Here is a 5,670-nt window from a genome sequence, read left to right on the forward strand (position 1 = left end):
TAGTAGTAGTAGTAGTAGTAGTAAGTAGTAGTAGTGTAGTATGTAGTGTAAGTAGTAGTAGTAGTTAGTGTAGTAAGTAGTAGTAGTAGTAGTAGTAGTAGTGTAGTAGTAGTAGTAGTAGTAGTAGTAGTAGTAGTAGTAGTAGAGTAGTAGTAGTAGTAGTAGTAGTAGTAGTAGTAGTGTAGTAGTAGTAGTAGTAGTAGTAGTAGTAGTAGTAGTAGTAGTAGTAGTAGTAGTAGTAGTAGTAGTAGTAGTAGTAGTAGTAGTAGTAGAGTAGTAGTATGTAGTAGTAGTAGTAGAGTAGTTGTAGTAGTAGTAGTAAGAAAGTAGTAGTAGTAGTAGTGTAGTAGTAGTAGTAGTAGTAGTAGTAGTAGTAGTGTAGTAGTAGTAGTAGTAGTAGAGTAGTGTAGTAGTAGTAGTAGTAGAGTAGTAGTAGTAGAGTAGTAGTAGTAGTAGTAGTAGTAGTAGTTAGTAGTAGTAGTAGTAGTAGTAGATAGTAGTAGTAGTAGTAGTAGTAGTAGTAGTATGTAGTAGTAGTAGTAGTAGTAGTAAGTAGTAGTAGTAGTAGTAGTAGTTAGTAGTTAGTAGTAGTAGTAGTAGTAGTAGTAGTGGTAGTAGTAGTAGTAGTAGTAGTAGTAGTATGTATGTATAGTAGAGTAGTAGTAGTAGTTAGTAGTAGTTAGTAGTTAGTAGTAGTAAGTGTAGTAGTATAGTAGTAGTAGTAGTAGTTAGAGTAGTAGTAGTAGTGTAGAGTAGTAGTAGTAGTAGTAGTAGTAGTAGTAGTAGTAGAGTAGTAGTAGTAGTAGTGAGTAGTAGTAGTGTAGTAGTAGTAGTAGTAGTGTATAGTAGTAGTAGTAGTAGTAGTAGTAGTAGTAGTAGTAGTAGTTAGTAGTAGTAGTAGTAGGTAGTAGTAGTAGTAGTAGTAGTATAGTAGTAGTGAGTAGTATGTAGTAGTAGTAGTAGTAGTAGTAGTTAGTAGTAGTAGTAGTAGCTAGTAGTAGTAGTGGGTAGTAGTAGTTAGTAGTAGTAGTTAGTAGTAGTATAGTAGTAGTAGTAGTAGTAGTAGTAGTAGTAGTGTAGTAGTATAGTAGTAGTATAGTAGTAGTAGTAGTAGTAGTAGTAGTAGTAGTAGTAGTAGTAGTAGTAGTAGTAGTAGTAGTAGTAGTAGTAGTAGTAGTAGTAGTAGCAGCAGCAGTTGGAGTCCTGCCTCATTCTGTTATCTTTTATCTTGCAGGTCTCTTAAAAATTTAAGTAGCAGAAAAAAAAAGGAGGACAAAATGAATTCCAGACTAATCATCGTCACCTTCCTACTGGCGTCTTTGATCGCACTCGGCAGCTGTAAGTCACAATTACCAGATATGTCATGAAATGATTAATCCAGGGAGTTTTCATTATCATACAATTTTTTGTATCATTTCAAGATATTACTAATGTAGTTTTTCCGAGCCAGAGGTCCATATTGTTTTAGTTTATAGCGGGTTATAGAGATTGTGGTTGAATTGGAATTGTAACGATATTGTCACGTGGGTCAACGATGTCCTTTGTTTTTAAAGCGCATTGAGGTTTCGACGAATGGCTATGTGGTCTGGTGGTATGACACTCGCTGTCTGATCGGAAGTTGCTGGGTTCGAGCCTCGTACTTGGCGCATAGTTGAGTCCCTGGAAAAGGCTCTTTACTCACTTTCTCTCACCGTACTCAGGTGTAAAATGAGTACCTGGCCGTTAACAGCGTTGACTTTGTCCTAAAAATTGTAATATCGCCTAACAGGCGGCATGTCCCGTCCTATATTTTAAATGTTGCTGTTGACCAGGGATCCCTTGTAAAGCGCTTTGAGCACATTTTGTGGATATTGCGCTATATAAAGCTCAATTTTATTTTTTTAAATTTATAATAGAAAATGCTTATTATTATTATTATTATCCTCATCATCATCATCATCATCATCATCATCATCATCATCATCATCATCATCATCATCGTCATCATCATTATGATCAATATAACTGTATTAATCTATCTATTTCATATTTTTACTCAGCAAGCTGTGAATTTCTTGGGGAGACCTACGGGGTAGCTATGTTTGTTTGTGTGGCATCATCGTCGTCATCATCATCATCATCATCATCATCATCATCATCATCATCATCATCATCATCATCATCATCATAATTATCATAATTATTATTCTTACCATCCCATTTTTTTATCATTATTATAAATATTATTATTATCATTATCATTACAACACTAAGTCTTTTTTTTTTAAAGCAATAATTGGTAGATATTTAATTAAATGTTCTATATAATATCTCATAATGGTATTGTAACATGTATTGAAATATATTGGAATTGTTCGCCTATGTTGAATTATGTTTGTGTTCTTTCTAGCTGTACGCATCTTGTGTTGTGCATGTTTTGCATGTGAGTGTGAATGGTGACTGCCTGAACGTATTAGCACTATTTTCTTACTTAGAAACATCGTAAGACGTTTGTTGTTTGTGTATTAAGTTAGTTACTAAAATAACTCCGTCCTGGATGGTCGTAATATGTGGCCCACCGTATCGAAGCGGTATTATGTCGGGATCCACTCGGTAAGGGAAATTGAATTCATAGCCACAAATATCCAACTTGGGTTTAAATTCTGTACGTTATGCTGGAGTATAAAGACTATTTCTTGCTTCTCATCAATCTATGATCTCTAAATTCACTTTTTGGGGTCTGAATCATCCCCGACATAATACCGTTTTGAGACGGAGGGTCACATATGTATTTGTTGTCAATTCGCCATATGATTCATTATAATTAAATTGAATTAACATAGTCTAACCCTTAGTCGTTACACGTATAACCATTTGTATATTCGTCTGTTTCTTTTATGTTTACACAGGAAGGAGAAAATGCTATATACGAAACGTGTACGCGGAAGGCAACCTGCAGGAACGGTGACATGATCGGGGAACAGTTCGCATGCCCAAAGAATTTTCTTTGTATTGACGGCCGTCATACTGATATCTGTATGGATCCAATGTAAGTGAACTGTATCCATTATCCATGATTGAAGTGTACAAAATGTTAAATGGAAAATATGACCAAAAAGCTGGTAATCTACTTAAACTCTGGCCCCTAGCACTCCCTGAGGACAGGAACAAGGGGCAACTCTAAGAAACTTTTCACACAAAGGGCCAGACTAGATGTGCGCAAGCATAGTTTCGGTGTTAGAGTGGTTCAAGTGTGGAACAGTCTACCAGAGAAAGTTGTCAGTGCTGATTCACTTAACTCATTCAAGAACAGACTAGATAGCTATTGGAAAAACCAAGAAATCTTCTATGATTACAAGGCTAGCATCACATTCTGTCTTCACAGTAATCGGCAACCGGAAGAAACAAAGATGACACCTGAGTCCAGTGAAGAGGATCATTGAGAACCTGTGCTGGAAATCATCTCCAAGTATCTCTAAATAATAGTAACCCACACTCTCGGAACGGTATGATATCGGAATGAATAGGACCCTTTAACAATATTGAGCTTTTATATAGCGCAATATCCACTAAATGTGCTCAAAGCGCTTTACATGGGGTCCCTGACCAACAGCAACACGTAACATGTAGGACGAAACATGACGCATGTTAGACGATATTACAATTTTTTCGGACAGACACAACTCTGTTAACTGTCAGGTACTCATTTTACACCTGAGTACGGTGAGAGAATGTGAGTAAAGAGTCTTTTCCAAGGACTCAATTTTGCGCCGAGCAAGGCTCGAACCCAGGACCTTCCGATCCGAAAGCAAGTGACATACCACAAGACCACATAGCCGCACGAATGAATAAATGAAATTAACAATGAATTAGGAAATAAAATGGATGAGAGATGGGACTTTCAACTGTTTTGTTATGCAAGAATGTATAATTTATTCTCCTCCATATTGAATAGAAGTTAAACTCAAGATTCCTATTTTCGTGGCTGTGAATTCAATTTCTACGAGTATCTCATAGCATGTCCTGACATTATACCGGTATGAGATGATGGGACACTGTTATTCATAACTGCTTTTCCGTAGCTAGTTATAGGGCAGCAGAGAAGGAGAGAGAGAGAGAGAGAGAGAGAGAGAGAGAGAGAGAGAGTGAGAAAGAGAGAGAGAGAGAGAGGGAGAGAGAGAGAGAGAGAGAAGAGAGAGAGAGAAAAGAGAGAGAGAGAGAGAGAGAGAGAGGAGGGGGAGAGTGGGAAACAGAGAAAGAGAGATATCATCACAATTATTATTTTTATTATTATTATTATTATTATTAGTATTATTATTATTATTATTATTATTATTATTATTATTATTATTATTATTATTATTATTATTATTATTATTATTATTATACAATAGCAACAACATCAAAGACAATTACTTCTACTACTACCACTACTACTACTACTACTACTACTAACTACTACTACTACTACTACTACTACTACTACTACTACTACTACACTACTACTACTACTACTACTACTACTACTACTATACTACTACTACTACTACTACTACTACCACTACACTACTACTACTACTACTACTACTATTACTACTACTACTACTACTACTACTACTACTACTACTACTACTACTACTACTACTACTACTACTACTACTACTACTACTACTGTAACTACATATAATATTCCTTTCTATCTTGTAAATCATTTTTTTTTTTCAGACCAGAAAAATCACCATAACTTACGCGGAGACATTCTGGAGACGAAATTGGGAACCCCTTTAGTTGTCTTGTCTAACGTCTAAAGCCTGTTGTCTGTGTCTGTTGTCTGTGTCTGTTGTCTGTGTCTGTTGTTTTATCTGTTTTCTTGACTGTCTACATCATAAGAACGATATCCTCCCAATCTCTCATTTGTCGTTCCCTCATTATCGTGTTTTGTTGACAAGGAGGAAACCCGAAACGTCTATTTCGTTCAATCTGTCTGTGTTAATTAAAACGGATCTTCTATTCTATCTCCCAATTGTTATTTATTTCTTACTATCTGCAGGAAAATTGTCACTTTCGTTACAATTCAATGAATATTTCAGACCTGCCAAACCACTACGAAATTTCGTGGAATTACGGATTTTTTTATCCAAACTGACAAATAATTATAGATAGTATGCGTGTGGCAACCTGAAGTCTAACGGACCAACACACAAAACTCGTGTGTACCCATGAACGTTTATAGTTTGGATAACACAGTTAAGTGAGAATTACTCATAGACGTGTATTGGTTCTTTATACGTCCGGATGGCAATGTTGTGAGTTTCTTAGCCAAGTGCGCACTATCTATAATTCAGTTGTTTATCACTGATTGCAACAAAGGGACCAGTTTTGATTCCATAATCAAACTATATGACAGCATAGTCGCCATTGGATTCAATAGGCCAATGTCACGTCGCCCAGCAACGGCGGCCATCGTGGTTCTAAACAAAGAAAATCGGTACTTTTTATTCTTTATGCTGGCTAGAACTTTTCATATGTCATGTGATCAGAATGTGTAAAAGTCAAAACGCGATCAGATTTATAATGGTTTATTTTTTCCTCTGGATACGCTTTTATGCTCGTCGGAGAAATATTTCATAAGGGCGTCCGCCATTGTTCTGATAGTTTAGAGCCAGTTACTAAGTTACCATGCGTCATTAG

General features: G+C 36.2%; 1 long non-coding RNA gene across 1 annotated transcript in view; it reads left to right on the plus strand.

Moving 5' to 3' along the window:
* Window positions 1–4,994, plus strand: part of LOC144958763 (uncharacterized) — a 6,224-nt gene extending 1,230 nt beyond the window's left edge. The window contains exons 2-5 of the long non-coding RNA XR_013642511.1: window positions 1,235–1,338; window positions 2,040–2,071; window positions 2,889–3,028; window positions 4,705–4,994. This is a non-coding gene — a long non-coding RNA (uncharacterized LOC144958763). The remainder of the gene's footprint in view (window positions 1–1,234; window positions 1,339–2,039; window positions 2,072–2,888; window positions 3,029–4,704) is intronic.
* Window positions 4,995–5,670: the final 676 nt, after the last annotated feature.

This window comes from Berghia stephanieae, chromosome 13, assembly GCF_034508935.2.
Source record: "Berghia stephanieae isolate SIO BIC M18660-M18661 chromosome 13, UCSD_Bste_1.3, whole genome shotgun sequence".
NCBI lineage: Eukaryota > Metazoa > Mollusca > Gastropoda > Nudibranchia > Aeolidiidae > Berghia > Berghia stephanieae.